The following is a 17,162-nucleotide window of genomic DNA, read 5'->3' as shown; positions in this document are numbered from 1 at the left end:
CAGTAGGATGGTCTTCCAGACCGTTGCATTCTCCCTCTCCACCTGCCCGTTCCCCCTGGGGTTATAGCTGGTAGTCCTGCTTGAGGCGATGCCCTTGCCGAGCAGGTACTGATGCAGCTCGTCACTCGTAAAGGACGAACCCCGGTCGCTGTGTACATGGCTGGGGAAACCAAACAGGGTGAAGATACTATGCAGGGCCCTAATGACTGTGTGGGACGTCATATTTGGGCACGGGATAGCAAAGGGAAAACGGGAGAACTCGTCTATGACGTTCAGGAAGTACACATTCCTGTTCGTCGAGGGAAGTGGCCCTTTGAAATCGATAGTGAGGCGTTCAAAAGACCTAGAAGCCGTGACCAGGTGGGCCCTGTCTGGTCTGTAGAAGTGCGGTTTGCACTCCGCGCAGATCGGGTAATCCCTGGTGATGACTTTTACCTCCTCGGTGGAGAAAGGCAGATTTCGGGCTTTAATGTAGTGGGCGAGCCGGGTGACCCCCGGGTGGCAAAGGTCATTGTGGATGGCTTTTAAGCGGTCGCTCTGTGCGCTGGCACATGTCCCGCGGGATAGGGCATCTGGGAGCTCGTTGAGTTTCCCTGGTCGATACATAATATTGTATTTGTAGGTGGAGAGTTCGATCCTCCACCTCAGAATTTTGTCATTTTTAATTTTGCCTCTTTGCGAGTTGTCAAACATGAAGGCAACCGATCTTTGGTCGGTGATGAGGGTGAACCTTCTACCTGCGAGCTAGTGCCTCCAGTGATGAATTGCCTCCACAATGGCTTGTGCTTCCTTTTGTCGAGGAGTGTCGAAGGTCTGAAGCGGAGAGGGTTCAGGAGAAAAATGCGACTGGTCTCCCTGCCTGATTAAGTGTGGCTGCAAGAGCTACCTCTGAGGCATCGATTGCATTGAAAGCCGAGTCCCAATAAGAGTGGGGAGCAGAGTTCGGGCAGGATGTATAGTTGGAAATTAGAGTGGCTCGCGCCTTGGATTGTTAGAGTTGCGACAGTGCGCCCTTGGATATGGACAGAGTGGGAACCCGAAGCGAGGCAGATAGTTTGCCGTGCAGGGAAAACGGGGAGCGAACAGCGTCTTACCAGATCTGGGTGTACGAAGCTCTCAGTGCTCCCGGAGTCGAAAAGGCACAGTGTCCTGTACCCGTTGATTTTGACCGTCGTCATCGAGTTGTGGAGATGCTTTGGGCGCGATTGGTCCAGTGTGACTGCGTTGAGTTGCGGGTAGTCGGCTGCTCGGTCGGCTGCGCTGGGATGGCCCCGCGATGAGTGCCCGCTGAGGTCGCAGTCTTCAAACGAGTTTTCTGAGTGTGGAGAGGATGGGGCCCAAGATGGCCACCCCCGTGGATCGCAGATGGCGGGCCCCATGAGTTGCCCGTGGTGGACCGCGTGGTGGGCGTCCTCCAAGATGGCGGCCCCCATGGATCGCACGTGGCGGTTGGGGGCGGAGTCGGGGCATAGGCCGCTGCGTTCCGGGGCCTGCGAGTGCGGAGGGCGATTACTTTGTGCCGCTGGAGGTTTAGGGGCTGGGGCCTTCCTTGCCAGGCACACTCTGGCGTAGTGGCCTTTTCGCCCGCAGCTGCTGCAGGTCGCGTTGCAGGCCGGGCAGTGCTGCCGCGGGTGCTGGGGCTGGCCACAAAAGTGGCAGGCTGGGGCAGCATGGTGGCTGGGTGGCCGCACGGCGCAGGCCTGGGGGCCCATGACGGGGTCGCGTAGTCGGCAGGAAACGAGGTGAGGCGACGAAATGAGACCTCCATAGTTGTAGCGAGTTCAACAGTATCTTCTAAATTTAGGGCCCCCTTCTCCAGTAGTCGCTGGCGTACGTAATTCGATCTAAGGCCTGCAACAAAGACATCGCGGACAACAAGTTCTGCAGCAGTTACAGCCTGATAATTACAGTCCCGGTATAAGGCTTTTAAGTCTCTGAGGAATTCTTCTAGCGATTCTGTAGAGCGCTGGCGGCGAGTAGTAAAAACGTGGCGTGCGTAGACCTCATTGATAGGCCTCACGTACATTCTTTCGAATAGGGCCAGGGCCTCTGTATATGAGCCGGTACAGTTTAGCTGAGTAGATATACGATGGCTCACCCTCGCGTGCAGTAGACTGAGTTTCTGCTCCTCTGTCGTAGGCCTTAAAACATCGGAGCCAATGCGAAAAGATTTATTTTGCCTCTGCATCCTGCGGGTCGAGTTCCAGTCGATTAGGCTTGAGGGCTGATTCCATGGTCATTCCTTACTGTTTCTTAAGATGATTAAATTGATGAGACCATCAATTCACACGACACGTGGTTAGAAGTGAACAGTGGTTTTAATCGTCTTACAACAGAGCCTGCCTGTGACAAGGTGAACTCCAGATGAACTGGCAGGCAGGCTCTCAGCATCAACCGTTATACTTCCGGTTAGGGGGAGGAGCCGTGGGTGGAGCCAAGGGTGGAGCCCAGTACAAACTACCGTACACTCCCAATGCATCTCCCCCTAGTGGCAGAGCAGCGCAACTGCTCGTGTGCCGAGCTTACAGAGGCATAGTACAACATGTGTAATACAGTGTGAATTACGCTACTGTGATTCACCACAATAACCAAACCAGTTCTGAATCTATCTATCCAGCCCACCCCAAATCCCATGTGATTTTAGATTTCATACCTGTCTGCCATGTGGGACCTTGTCAAGTGCCTCACTAAAGTCCATATATACAACATCCACAGCCCTTCCCTCATCAATTCTCTTTGTCACCTCTTCAAAAAAACTCAATCAAGTTGGTGAGACATGACCTTCCTTGTACAAAACCATGCTGCCTGTCACTAACAATTCGTTTTCCTCCAAATGTGCATATATCATGTCCCTCAGTATCTTTTGGTTACTGGTTTAGCTCACTCAGCTAAATCACAGACTTTTAAAGCAGACCAAGCAGACCAGCAGCACGGTTCGATTCCCGTACCAGCCTCCCCGGACAGGCGCCGGAATGTGGCGACTAGGGGCTTTTCACAGTAACTTCATTGAAGCCTACTCGTGACAATAAGCGATTTTCATTTCATTTCATTTTCCAACCACCGATGTCAGGTTTACCGGACTATAATTTGCTAGATTATTCCTCCTTCCTGGCTATTCTCCAGTCCTCTGGAACCTCGCTTGTGGTCAAAGAGGATGTGAAGAAATCTGTAAAGCCCCAGCTATTCCTCCCTTGCCTCCCGCAGTAACCTGGGATAGATCCCATCTGGCCCCATGGACTTGTCTACTTTTAAAAAAAAAAAAAAAATTTTTATTGAAAAATTTTGAATTTATACAACAATAACGCACCTTAGTAAAATACCAAAAATAACAATAATATTAACAATCATAAACATTCGCCCCACCTCCATGAACAACACAGCATTTTAACAACAACGCAAATTAACACAATATAAAGTTACAGAATAGACACTACAATAAGGAAACCCCCCCCCCCCCCCCCCCCCCCCCCCCCCGCCCGGGTTGCTGCTGCTATTGACCAAGATACCTATCTTTGAGCCAGGAAGTCCAGAAAAGGCTGCCATCGTTTATAGAACCCTTGTATTGATCCTCTCAGGGCAAATTTGACCCTTTACAGTTTTATAAATCCCGCCATGTCACTGATCCAGGTCTCCACACTTGGGGGCCTTACATCCTTCCACTGTAGCAGAATCTTTCGACGGGCTACTAGGGACGCAAAGGCCAGGACACTGGCCTCTTTCGCCTCCTGCACTCCCGGCTCTACCGCAACTCCAAAAATCGCGAGTCCCCACCCTGGTTTGACCCTGGATCCAACCACCCTCGACACTGTCCCCACCTCCCCCTTCCAGAATTCTTCCAGTGCTGGGCATGCCCAGAACATATGGGCGTGGTTCGCTGGACTCCCCGAACATCTGGTGCACCTGTCCTCACCCCCAAAGAACCTACTCATCCTAGTCCCGGACATGTGGGCCCGGTGCAGCACCTTAAATTGGATGAGACTAAGCCTCGCACATGAGGAGGAAGAGTTGACTCTCTCCAAGGCATCCGCCCAAGACCCGTCCTCTATCTGCTCCCCGAGTTCCTCCTCCCATTTAGCCTTCAGCTCCTCCACTGACGACTCCTCCACCTCCTGCATTAACTTATAGATGTCAGACACCTTCCCCTCTCCGACCCACACCCCCGAAAGCACTCTGTCCATCGTCCCCTGCGAGGGCAGCAAAGGGAATCCCTCTACCTGTCGCCTAGCAAACGCCTTTACCTGTAAGTATCTGAACATGTTCCCTTGGGGAAGGCCAAATTTATCTTCCAGTTCCCCCAGGCCCGCAAACCTCCCGCCAATAAACAGGTCTCTCAATTTGCTGATGCCCGCCCTTTGCCACCCCCTAAATCCCCCATCCCTGTTCCCCGGGATGAACCGATGGTTGCCACCCAGTGGAGCCTCCATCGAGCCCCCTGTTTCCCCCCTATGCCGCCTCCACTGTCCCCAGATTCTTAGGGTCGCCGCCACCACCGGGCTCGTGGTAAACCTCTTAGGGGAGAGCGGCAACGGCGCCGTTACCATGTCACCCAGGCTCGTACCTCTACATGACGCCATCTCCATTCTTTTCCACGCCGCCCTCCCCCCTCCATCACCCATTTACGCACCATTGACACATTGGCCGCCCAATAGTACCCCAGAAGGTTGGGCAGCGCCAGCCCGCCTCTATCCCTCCCTCGCTCCAGGAACACCCTCTTCACTCTCGGAGTCCCATGCGCCCACACAAAGCTCAAAATACTGCTATTCACTCTCCCAAAGAAGGCCCTGGGGATAAAGATGGGCAGGCACTGAAAGAGGAACAAGACCTCGGAAGCACCGTCATTTTGACGGACTGTACCCTCCCCGCCAACGATAATGGCAGCATGTCCCACCTCTTGAACTCCTCCTCCATCTGATCTACAAGTCTGGTGAAATTATGCTTGTGAAGAGTCCCCCAGTCCCTGGCCACCTGCACCCCCAGGTACCTAAAGCTCTCCCCTGCCCGCCTAAGCGGGAGCCTACCAATTCCTTCCTCCTGGTCTCCAGGGTGCACCACAAACACCTCACTCTTGCCTAAATTTAATTTATAACCTGAAAAGGTCCCGAACTCAGCTAGCAACTCCATCACCCCCGGCATCCCTCCCACCGGGTCCGCCACATACAGTAATAGGTCATCGGCATACAACGACACCCTATGTTCCTCTCCACCTCGCACCAAGCCTTTCCACCTCTCTGAATCCCTCAATGCCATCGCCAGCGGCTCGATTGCCAATGCAAACAACAAGGGGGACAGGGGGCAACCCTGCCTGGTCCCTCGGTAAAGCCGGAAGTACTCCGACCAACTCCTATTCGTGGCCACGCACGCCATCAGGGCCTCATATAGCAGCCTTACCCATCTAATGAACCCTTCACCAAATCCAAACCTCCCCAACACCTCCCATAAGTACCCCCACTCCACTCTATCGAAGGCCTTCTCCGCATCCAGCGCCACCACTATCTCTGCCTCCCCCTCAATCGCCGGCATCATGATAACATTCAACAATCTCCGCACATTCGTGTTCAGCTGCCTTCCCTTCACAAAACCTGTCTGGTCCTCGTGCACAACCCCTGGCGCACAGTCCTCTATGCTGGTGGCCAGGATTTTTGCCAGCATCTTAGCATCCACGTTGAGGAGGGATATGGGCCTGTATGAACCACACTGCTGGGGGCCCTTGTCCCTCTTTAAAATGAACGAGATCAGCGCCCGCGACATCGTCGGGGGCAAAGTCCCCCCTTCCCACGCTTCGTTGAGTGTCCACACCAGCAAGGGGCCCACTCGGTCCACAAACTTTTTATAAAATTCCACCGGGAACCCATCCGGCCCCGGTGCCTTCCCTGACTGCATCTGCCCGATCCCCTTAACTAGCTCCTCCAGCTCAATCGGCGCACCCAACCCCTCCTCCTTCTCCTCCTGCACCTTCGGGAAAGAAAGCCTGTCAAGGAACCTCTCCATTCCCCTCCTCTCCCCCGTTGGCTCCGACCGGTACAGTTCCCCGTAAAAGTCCTTGAAGACCTCATTCACCTCTACCCCCTTCCGCAACACATTCCCACTCTTATCTCTCACTCCAGCAATTTCCTTAGCCGCATCCCGCTTGAGGAGCTGATGAGCCAGCATCCTACTCGCCTTTTCACCATGTTCGTACACTTCCCCTTGTGCCTTCCTCCACTGTGCCTCCGCCTTTCTAGTGGTCAGCAAATCAAATTTAGCCTGCAGGCTGCGCCTCTCCCCCAACAGTCCCTCCTCTGGTGCCTCTGCATACCTCCTGTCCACCTCCAGCATCTTTCCCACCAGTCTATCCCTCTCACTCCTCTCCCTGTGTGCCCGGATGGATATCAGCTCCCCACGAATCACTGCCTTCAGGGCTTCCCAGACCATCCCCACCTGAACCTCCCCCGTATCATTCACCTCGAGGTACCCCTCAATACTTGCCCGGACCCTCCTACACACCTCCTCCTCTGCCAACAACCCAACATCCAACCGCCACAACGGGCGCTGGTCCTGCACCTCCCCCATCTCCAACTCCATCCAATGCGGAGCGTGGTCGGAGATTGCAATGGCCGAATACTCGGCCTCCTCCACTCTCGGAATCAGTCCCCTACTCACCACGAAGAAATCTATCCGAGAGTAGACCCTATGTACGTGGGAGAAGAAAGAGTACTCGCGTGCCCTCGGCCTCACAAACCTCCATGGATCCACCCCACCCATCTGGTCCACAAACCCTCTCAGTACCTTGGCCGCCGCCGGCCTCCTACCCGTCCTAGAGCTGGACCGATCCAGTGAAGGATCCAACACCGTATTAAAGCTCCCCCATGATCAGACCTCCCGCCTCCAGATCCGGGACCCGTCCCAACATACGCCTCATAAAGCCCGCATCGTCCCAATTTGGGGCATACACACTAGCCAGTACCACCTTCTCTCCTTGTAGCCTGCCCCTAACCATAACATACCTACCCCCCTTATCCGCCACCACCTCCGATGCCTCAAACAACACATTTTCCCCCACCAGAATCGCCACTCCCCGGTTCTTCACATCCAACCCAGAGTGGAAAACCTGCCCCACCCATCCCTTCCTCAGGCGGACCTGGTCCGCCACCTTCAGGTGGGTCTCCTGAAGCATTGCCACATCTGCCTTTAGCCCAGGGGTGGGCAAACTACGGCCCGCCAAAGGTATTTCTGCGGCCCACCAAGTCATTAAAAAAAAAAAAAAAAAATTTTTTTTTTTAAAAATTTTTTTTTTTTTAAATTTTTTTTTAAGGTTAATGGGGGGGGGGGGGCTGTTGGGTTACTTACTGGTATAGGGTGGATACGTTGACTTGAGTAGGGTGATCATTGCTCGGCACAACGTCGAGGGCCGAAGGGCCAGTTCTGTGCTGTACTTTTTTTTTTAAATTTAGATTACCCAATTATTTTTTTCTATTAAGGGGCAATTTAGCGTGGCCAATCCACCTACTCTGCACATTTTTGGGTTGTGGGGGCGAAACCCATGCAGACACGGGGAGAATGTGCAAACTCCACACGGACAGTGACCCAGAGCCGGGATCGAACCTGGGACCTCAGCGCCGTGAGGCGGTTGTGCTAACCACTAGGCCACCGTGCTGCCCCTGTTCTGTGCTGTACTGTTCTATGTTCTATATGAGGCGCCCAGAATCATAACCGGGTGAAGTAATTATTTTACTTAATATACTATGCGGCCCTTTGTGAATTGTGAATTTATGAATGTGGCCCTTGCACGGAAAAGTTTGCCCACCCCTGCTTTAGCCCCTTCAGATGAGCCAGTACCCTCAACCGCTTCACCGGCCCATTCAACCCTCTCGCATTCCAGGTGACCAACCGGATCAGAGGGCGTCCCGCCCCCCCTCCCCCGTCGACTAGCCATAGCCCGTCGACTGCCCGCCCCAGGCCAGCACCCCCTGCCCGACCCAGTCCCCACAGCGACAACACCTCACCTCTGTCCCCCCAGCCCCCACCAGCTCCTTCTTGACCCTACCAGCAGCAACCCGGTATTCCCCTTTCCCCCCCTCCCTTCCCCCCCAGGCTAGGAACCCTCCCAGCCGCGAACCGTCCTCCATTGTACTTCCGTGGGTCAGCTAACTTCTGTTGACCCCGGAAACTCCCGCCACTAACCCGACCCCTCCCAAAGTAGGATCATCCCACAATCTATCCCTCCTCCAGGCACCGCTCCAGCGCGGGGAAGAACCAGTTAAGGTCCCGCCTCCCCCCCGTCACCGTCTCCGCCCCCCAGCCCCGCAGCGCGGGAAACCAGAGGAAAGCCCGCGCTTTCGCACTGCCCCACCACACCCTTCTGACGCAGCTCCCAAATACCAGCCCCACTCCATACCCCAACCTGACATAGAATACAACAAACCCCCCCGACCCTCCCCGCAAGATACACAACTCAAACAATGCCCCACAGCAAAAAAAAACATAGCAGAACAACACCCCCGTAAATAACCATATCAAAATTGCAAAAGTACAAAAAAAAAGAGAACACAGCAACAGCAGAATCCAGCACTAAAATATTACAACCGACCCCGCAACCCCAAACCCCTAGTTCAAGTCCACTTTCTCCGTCCGCACGAAGGCCCACGCCTCCTCCGGGGAATCAAAATAATAATGCCGGTCCGAATAAGTTACTCACAGGCGAGCGGGCTGCAACATTCCGAACTTTATCTTTTGCCTGTAAAGCACCTCTTTCGTCTGATTAAATCCGGACCGCCGCTTAGCCACCTCCGCACTCCAATCCTGGTAGATCCGTACTACCGCATTCTCCCACTTGCTGCTTTTCACCTTCTTGGCCCAGCGCAGCACACACTCCCGATCACTGAACCGGTGGAACCTCACCAGCACCGCACGCGGGGGTTCATTTTCCTTGGGCCTCCTGGCCAGCACCCTGTGCGCTCCCTCCAGCTCCACGGGCAGATGGAAAGACCCGGCCCCCACTAGCGAGTTCAGCATTATAGCCACGTAGGTTGTCAGGTCCGACCCCTCCAACCCCTCCGCAAGGCCCAAGATCCGCAGGTTTTTCCACCTCATGCGGTGATCAAGCTCCTTGAAGCGTTCCTGCCACTTCTTGTGGAGTGCCTCGTGCCCCTCCACCTTACTCACGAGGACCACGGCCTCCTCCTCTCGTTCAGTGGCCTGCGTCTGCAACTCCTTGATGGCAGCACCCTGGGTGGTCTGAATCTCCGACAGCCTTCTGTTTGTTTCCTGCAGAGAGCTCAGTACCTCAGCCTTGAAGTCTGTGAAGCAGCGCAGGAGAGCAGCTTGTTGCTCCTGGGCCCACAGCCTCCACTCCTCTGGAGCTCCTCCGGCTGCCATCTTGGATTCCTTCCCCCGTTTTTTCTGGGGAGCTGCTGCCGTTTTTTCCCCCTTTCCACTCCGAGTTCGAGTCATGGACTGCGGGGAAAGTCGATCAGCACACCTTCCCCCACCGGAAGACGTCGAAAAATTTCCGTTTTGGGCTCTCAAAAGAGCCGAAAAGTCCGTTTAAAATGGTAGCTCCCAAATGTGTGGCTTCCTACATCATCGCAGCCACCGGAAGTCGGACTTGTCTACCTTAATGCAATTTAGGATACTCAACACTTCCTCCTTTGATATATTGGCATTCTCAAGATCGTTCACACAACTATCCCTGACCTCAACATCCGGGATCATGTCCTTCTCCCTGGTGAATATCAATACAGAGCACTCATTCATGATTTCACCCACTTCTTGTGGTTCCACGCATAACTTCCCTCCATTGTCCTTGAATGGGCCTATCCTTTCTCCTGCTACCCTCGTGCTGCTAATATATGCTAATATAAAAGTGTTGGATTCTCCTTGACCATGTTTCCTAAAGACATTTCATGGCCCCTTTTAGCCCTCCGAATTCCACGTTTAAATTCCTTCCGACTTTCACTGTACCCCTCAAGGGCTTTGCCAGTTTTTAGATGCCTAGACCTATCGTATGCTTCCTGTTTCCTGTTGACAAAGATTACAATTTCCCTTGTCACCCATGGTTCCCAAATCCTGCCATTTCTATCCTTCATTTTTGCAGGGATGTGCCTGTCCTGCACTTCAATCAACTGGTCTTTAAAAGCCTCCCATATATCAGACGTGGATTTACCTTCAAATAGCCGCTCCCAATCCACATTCCCCAGTTCCTGTCTAATTGGGATGTAATTGGCCCTCGCCTAATTAAGCACTCTCACCCACGGGCCACTCTTGTCTTTATCCATGACTACTCAAAATCTTCTGGAATTATGGTCGCTAAGCCCAAAATGCTCCCCGACTGAAACATCAATCACCTGGCCTGGCTCATACCCCAATGCCAAGTCTAGTATGGCCCTGGTTGGATTGTCAACATACTGTATCAAAAAGCCCTCCTGGACACATCTGACAAATTGCTCAACCATCCGAGCTGTTATTGAAAATATGGAAAGATGTGTCATTTGAAACATGGAAGTCTGGCAATATCTGGTCTGAGAGAAACATGAAAGGATACAGGGAACGATCCCAAGAAGGGTTAACAGCAGCTGCAAAGAGCAGGATTATAAAATGCAGATTCCTTCTCCCAAGCAAACACACAGGATTCTTGTATGAAGCTAAAAACAATGGCTCACACCTTCATTGAAAGTAACTATCTTAGTAAGCATCTGGAAAAGCATGGATGGAGGTTTCAGTTGAATTAGGTGACAAATGTTTAAAACAGGCAGGTCTTTCAAGTTAGAACCAAGTGAATTTTTAGCATACAGCTAAAAGCAATGTTTCACACCTTCATTGAAATTAACTCTCTTAGTAAGCAACTGGAAAGGAAAGGATGAGGTTCAGTTGAATTTGGTGTCAATTCTAGGTGTGAAATTCTACTAACACCAAGTAAATTAAAGAATATTGGAGACTATCAGTCTACGAGAAACATAATTTAGAGCCAAAATCAAAGGCAAAGTTATGAGCTGGGGACACAATTGGAAAATAAAACTATAGAAATGACAGGAACCAACCCAAAATTCACACCTCTATTGAAACCAAAGCATTTTTGAATATCACAAAGGAACTTTGAACATCACAAAGGAAACAATGTAATCAGAGACCTTAGAGGTGAGGTCATGTCAAAATGAATACTTAATTGTATTAGAATGTTTAGATCAAAGATACTTTTTACAATCAAAATGAAATAATAGTTACTTTACAATAAGGTCATAAAAAGACAATAACTGTTAGAAAGAGAATATAAACCCAGAGACCAGAGCAGGAACTACCAGATCCAGAACTCAGAGAGAAGGAACAAGAGAAGCAGAGTCAGCTTACAGACAGCTTGGTCATGGGAAAGATAAGACATAGCAGCCGAGCTAAAACAGCTAATACATCTAAGGAAGACTGGAATTTAAAGAGGAGGCAAAGTCAGCTGAGAGTCAGTTCAGAGATAGCCAGCAGAGTCAGCTCTCATAGCTCAGTACATGGGGTCGACAAGACACAGCAACCGAGCTAACCAGCGAATACATCTAAAGAAGACCAGACTTTAAAGAAGATTGATTGTCAAGGTGGGCCTGAAGGTCCCTTCAACCAACCAGCAGGATCCAGAAGCAAGATCTTTTTACCTTTCTGTAAAGAAAGTGATTGCAGCTTTTAAAAGAAAGAATATAATAATAAAATAACTTAATTTAACCTGAAACAGTGGTTTATTCCTAAAGTCTACTTTACTTACTTAGCAATGCGGGACCCAGGATCGATGCTACTAAGTGGAAACTGGATGAAATCTTCAGTGAAGGTATGGGTTATACCGGGGGATAACTTGAAAATATAGTTTGACCTGAATAGCACCCACCGAAGCCTGCATCGGAGTCAGGGAGTGAGAATCCCTGTTCACCATTTAGAATGTCGGCCCTTTTTGGTATAGGGGGAACTCTAAGAATAGTGGCGAGTTTTCAACAACAGAGCCTCTGGCTGTAAGGGATTCCCAGTCAAATTCCAAGATTTCTAACACTAACATTATCACTAACCTTTCTCTTTTACCTTGTGATGCCCTATTATGTATTTTCTATTTATTTTATTTTATTTTCATGTACTAAATGATCTATTTGAGCTGCTCGCAGAAAAATACTTTTCACTGTACCTCGGTACACGTGACAATAAACAAATCCAAATCAAAAATCCAAATCCAATATGGGGGAAGTTAAAGTCACCCATCACAACTACCCTGCTTTTTTCACACCTTTCAGTATCTGACACACAACTGCTCCTCTGTCTCCTGCGAGCTGTTGGGAGGTCTACAGTACACTCCCAACATTGTGATTTCACCCTTCTTATTCCTGAGTTCCACTCAAAATGCCTCACCGCAAGATCCCTCCAATGTGCCTTTCCCTCAACAAATCTGTGATCTGCTCCATAATCAGCAATGCAACTCCCCTACCTCTTTTGTTTCCCCTTCTGTCCCGTCTAAAACAGCGATATCCCGGAATGTTAAACTGCCAATCCTGTCCCTCCTTTAACCATGTCTCCGTAATTGCAATTGTATCATAGTTCCATGCAGTAATCTACACTCATAGTTCATCTGTTTTACCCGTTATACTTCTTGCATTGAAGCAGACGCACTCCAGACCTACAGTCCTGCTGAGCCCTGAGGCTTCCCTCTGCCTACTCTTATTCTGCGCTATGTTTATCTCAATCGCACTTTTTACCCCAGTCTCTACACTTACTGGTCTGCTGTTCCCGTTGCCGCACAACATAAATGTAAACTGTTGTTGCAATTACTGATTAATTTTAAATCAAGTTAAATCCATCTAAAATATTATCTAGGGATTAAATTATTCTACTGTTAACTAATGCATAAAAATAATATTATTATATTATATTATAGTGTGAGGTGATTCATTTTGGAAGGAATAACAGGAAGGCAGAGTACTGGGCTAATGGTAAGATTCTTGGTAGTGTGGACGAGCAGAGAGATCTCGGTGTCCATGTCCATAGATCCCTGAAAGTTGCCACCCAGGTTGAGAGGGTTGATAAGAAGGCGTACGGTGTGTTAGCTTTTATTGGTAGAGGAATTGAGTTTCGGAGCCATGAGGTCATGTTGCAGTTGTACAAAACTCTGGTGCGGCCGCATTTGGAGTATTGTGTGCAGTTCTGGTCGCCACATTATGCGGAAAGGGTACAGAGGAGATTTACAAGAATGTTGCCTGGTATGGAGGGAAGATTATATGAGGAAAGGCTGAAGGACTTGAGGCTGTTTTCATTAGAGAGAAGAAGGTTAAGCGGGGACTTCATTGAGGCATACAAGATGATCAGAGGATTAGATAGGGTGGACATCGAGAGCCTTTTTCCTCGGATGGTGATGTCCAGCACGAGGGGACATAGCTTTAAATTGAGGGGAGATAGATATAGGACAGATGTCAGAGGTAGGTTCTTTACTCAGAGAGTAGTAAGGGCGTGGAATGCCCTGCCTGCAACAGTAGTGGACTCGCCAACACTAAACGCATTCAAATGGTCATTGGATAGGAATATGGACGATAAGGGAATAGTGTAGAGGGACTTTAGAAGGGTATCACAGGACGATGCAACATCATGGGCCGAAAGGCCTGTACTGCGCTGTAATGTTCTATATTGCACAGACTACAGTTTGTGGACAGTGAGATTTATCCTCAAGTTACTACAGGTCAGGAATGTGAGTTAGAGACACTCAGTAAGTACTATTAGGGAGGAGGAATTTTTAAATACTTTTCAGTTATTCCTCAGCGAACAGGATAGGTGTATGAACAGGTGAGAATGACAAACCTGTCATGGCAAAGTTCTATATATAAATTAAGTAGTATAAAATAAAGCAAAGAGTTTTAATCACTACAAAATATTGAAATGATGCATCTTCTGGATTTATTCAGCAATTCTTTGTTCTTTCCTGAATTATCCTTGCAAAATTCAGAATATCCAGTCAAAAGATTGGAAAATAGCCTGGGGTGATCTTTCACACCTGTTTTCAGGGAGGGGGAACAGCAAATCCTGTGATATATGTTGGCAACATTTCCTGTTCCAATTGTTCCCCCACCGATGACGTAGCGGTAATTCCAATGCTGAACATCGGGATCCCCATTTGAATACATTTAAATGTAATTATCATCCTTTGCATGAGGCCACGCTGATGTAAATCATGACAGGTCTTCCACAGTGTGCACCAGGTGAGCAGAACTTGCTAGAGGAGTTCAGGTGAGTGGTTGGCTCAGGGGGGAGAGGGTCATGACCTGGGGCAATGCTGGGGGGGGGGGGGGGTTGCTTGGCTGGATTGTTGTGTGGATGATGGTTCCATGTGTGTGTGTGGAGGGAGGAAGGCTGTTTATATACAGATTCCTTTTTGTAATTCATGTACCAGGGCACCCAGATCCCTCTATACCTCAGAGCTCTTCAGATGGGAGTGACGTTATGGGACCCGCCCATTGGAACATTTTTTTCTATGTACCTAACAATATGGTGGAGAAAGATGTTGATGGGAAAAATCAGCTTCCACACCATTTTTCCCGCCTGTTGCCAAACTGCAAAAAAAGGAGAAACTTCTGCCCTGAATCTTTTTGGCATGCTTTAGTGAGATTGTGATTTTCTGAGACACAGGACTATCTGACAATTTTGCACAACACATTTTTGCAACATTCGTGTCAGCTCATGACTTGCCCAGGCTCAGGTATATCAATCCTGGAGGATCACATTAATGGAAATGTTTTCTACTCAAACAGGAGCCGAAGACTACAAGTGCCAGGCAATGACCAAGGTCAAGTAAAAATATCAAAATTGAGATTGAGAGAATTTTGTTTGATTACGGAACAATGCAAATATAGTTAAGATACAAATCAGTTATGATCTAAATCAATGGCTCAAGGAGCTGAATGGTCTCCTCCTTCTATTAGGACCAAATAAACTGGAAATTCTTGCCATTGTGATTTGTAGAATTATGTGACTGAATTTTTGCTGAGTCGGTCTGGCTCACGAACTCTTTCCCGACACATTCCGGGGACTTCTATAAGACATAGGAACAGAATTAGACCATTCGGCCCATCTAGTCTGCTCCGCCATTCAATCATGGCTGAAATGTCTCTCACCCCCATTCTCCTGCCTTCTCCCCATAACCCCTGATCCCCTCATTAATCAAGAACCTATCTATCTGTCTTAAAGACGCTCAGTGATTTGGCCTCCACAGCCTGCTGCGGCAATGAGTTCCACAGATTCACCACCCTCTGGCTGAAGAAATTCCTCCTCATCTCTGTTTTAAAGGATTGTCCCTTCAGTCTGAGACTGCCCTCGGGTTCTAGTTTTGATTTTCAGGAATGCCTTTTAAAGGTGTGGGTTGGTTCTGGTTGTGAGACCATACCCTGCACTCCTGACCTGGCAAGCTCCTTTGCGAGGATAAGCATGTCCAAATCCTCTGCAATTGCCATGGTGCCAGGCCCCAGCTTTTCAAGGTGTTGTGGTTCATGACACCTCAGAGTTGTCAGAAACCATATTCTAGATTAGGTAAATTCATAAAGTCCTCCTCAAGCCCTCCATGCCAAGATGCGCTTCCCCCAAACAGATTTTTAAGCCCTCATATCAAGGTATTCCCTCTCACACAATCTCGATGGCCCCTCATGCCCCCTATACTAGGACATGCCCCCAAAAACATCACTTATGGTCCTCTTCCCCCCATGAAAAGATTGGAACTTCCATACCTATTTACCCACTATACATGGCATTGAAAAAATGAACCTCTAGTGCATGTGTAAAAATGCTTTAAAATTAAGCAATCGTTACTACTTTCAATTTTCTTAAAAAAAGAGCTCCTTTTTACCATAGGCCAATAAAAATGTCAATTGTCAAGACCCTTTAAAGTATCAATGTCTGAAACTGAAAACATGTGAATCCTCTTTATCTTATGTAAACAAACATTGTGTAACTGACAGCATAGATCAGTCATAGCTGTCATCACGCAATATTTTCTGTGGCTCAGATGTTTTAGTACTGTAATGAATGTCTGTGTTCTCAGCCAAAAATACATAATAGGCTAGACTGAGAGCCCATGAATCCATCAGTCTGTTTCATATCCCTTTTCGCCACTGGATCCCAAAATCTGAGAGTGGAACCCCCTCTGGCAGCTTTGATCTTCCTTGTGCTTATGTGGCTTCTCACCTAAACCTTAACCCCTGAACTTTTGCCCCTATGATATCCGGATGACACTGATTCCTTGCAATGCCTGAGGGCTAAATGCCCACTCTCCCATCACCAAATGGCATTTGACCCTCAGTGGGTAAGCCCTCCACCTTTCCTTTCAACATATTATGGGGCCCAGCTAACTCCTTGGGACGGCCATAACTGGCTCCAACCAAATGTGTGACTGAAGGAGTTTGTGATTAGAGGAGCAGCAAATACCATCGGCGCTGAGTTTGCTGGGGAGAAAAAGGCTTTCTTCTGGGAGAACCAGAATGTCAGGGCCCTGGGAAGAACCAGAGTGCCGAGACCTCATGATAGTCAAATGTGTCGGGCCTGGGAATAGACCAGAGTGCGGTGGCCAGTGGTGGATGAGAGTGCTGGGGCCCAAGGACTGACGAAGAGTTACAGGGCCCTGGGGATGTGGTGTGAACCAGAGTGCAGGAGACCGAGGAGACCAGAGTGGGTAATGATGAGTGAGTTCTCTAAGCCTCTCACATTCTGGTGATTTTTATTATTACTCTTTATTTTAACTGAACAGTGTTTTGCTCTGATATTGCTCTATTTTTGCGGTAATTGTTTCTTATTTTAGTATCTCAGCTTCTGAAAAAAATTCAGTTTAATGTTGTACCAAACCTTGGGTGGGATTTTCCGCCTCTTCCTGTCGGCACGGTGTTGCATTCCCGCCAAAGTCGACTCAAATTGCCATTGGCTTGGGTGGGACCGGAAGATCCTGCTGGCAGCCAGTGGAGAGCTGCCTGGAAATTTATGGCTCTTATCTTTCTCAAATTCTCTCATCGCCCCTTGAGTGAGAAAGAAATTGGAAATGTACCTCCCCCGCCACGCAAAAAGATTGGACGAGCCTGGTGTAGGTTACGTACTCAAGTTTTTGCAGGTACAAATTCCTGACTCAGAGACACAAGTGCTATCCAAGAAGCTGCAGTTGACACTTGGCAGACATATTGGTAAATAGTATTCAAAAGATT

The 17,162-nt window shown here is 49.2% G+C and overlaps 1 protein-coding gene across 3 annotated transcripts in view; it reads right to left on the bottom strand.

Annotated features, from left to right (window-relative positions):
* LOC119962211 (vimentin-like) overlaps positions 1 to 17,162 on the bottom strand; it is a 216,909-nt gene that overhangs the window by 54,403 nt on the left and 145,344 nt on the right. The window lies entirely within an intron of this gene.

The sequence above is a fragment of the Scyliorhinus canicula genome, chromosome 2 (assembly GCF_902713615.1).
Source record: "Scyliorhinus canicula chromosome 2, sScyCan1.1, whole genome shotgun sequence".
NCBI lineage: Eukaryota > Metazoa > Chordata > Chondrichthyes > Carcharhiniformes > Scyliorhinidae > Scyliorhinus > Scyliorhinus canicula.
Note: the sequence above shows the minus strand (reverse complement) of the source record. Positions and strands in the feature narration are given on the sequence as shown.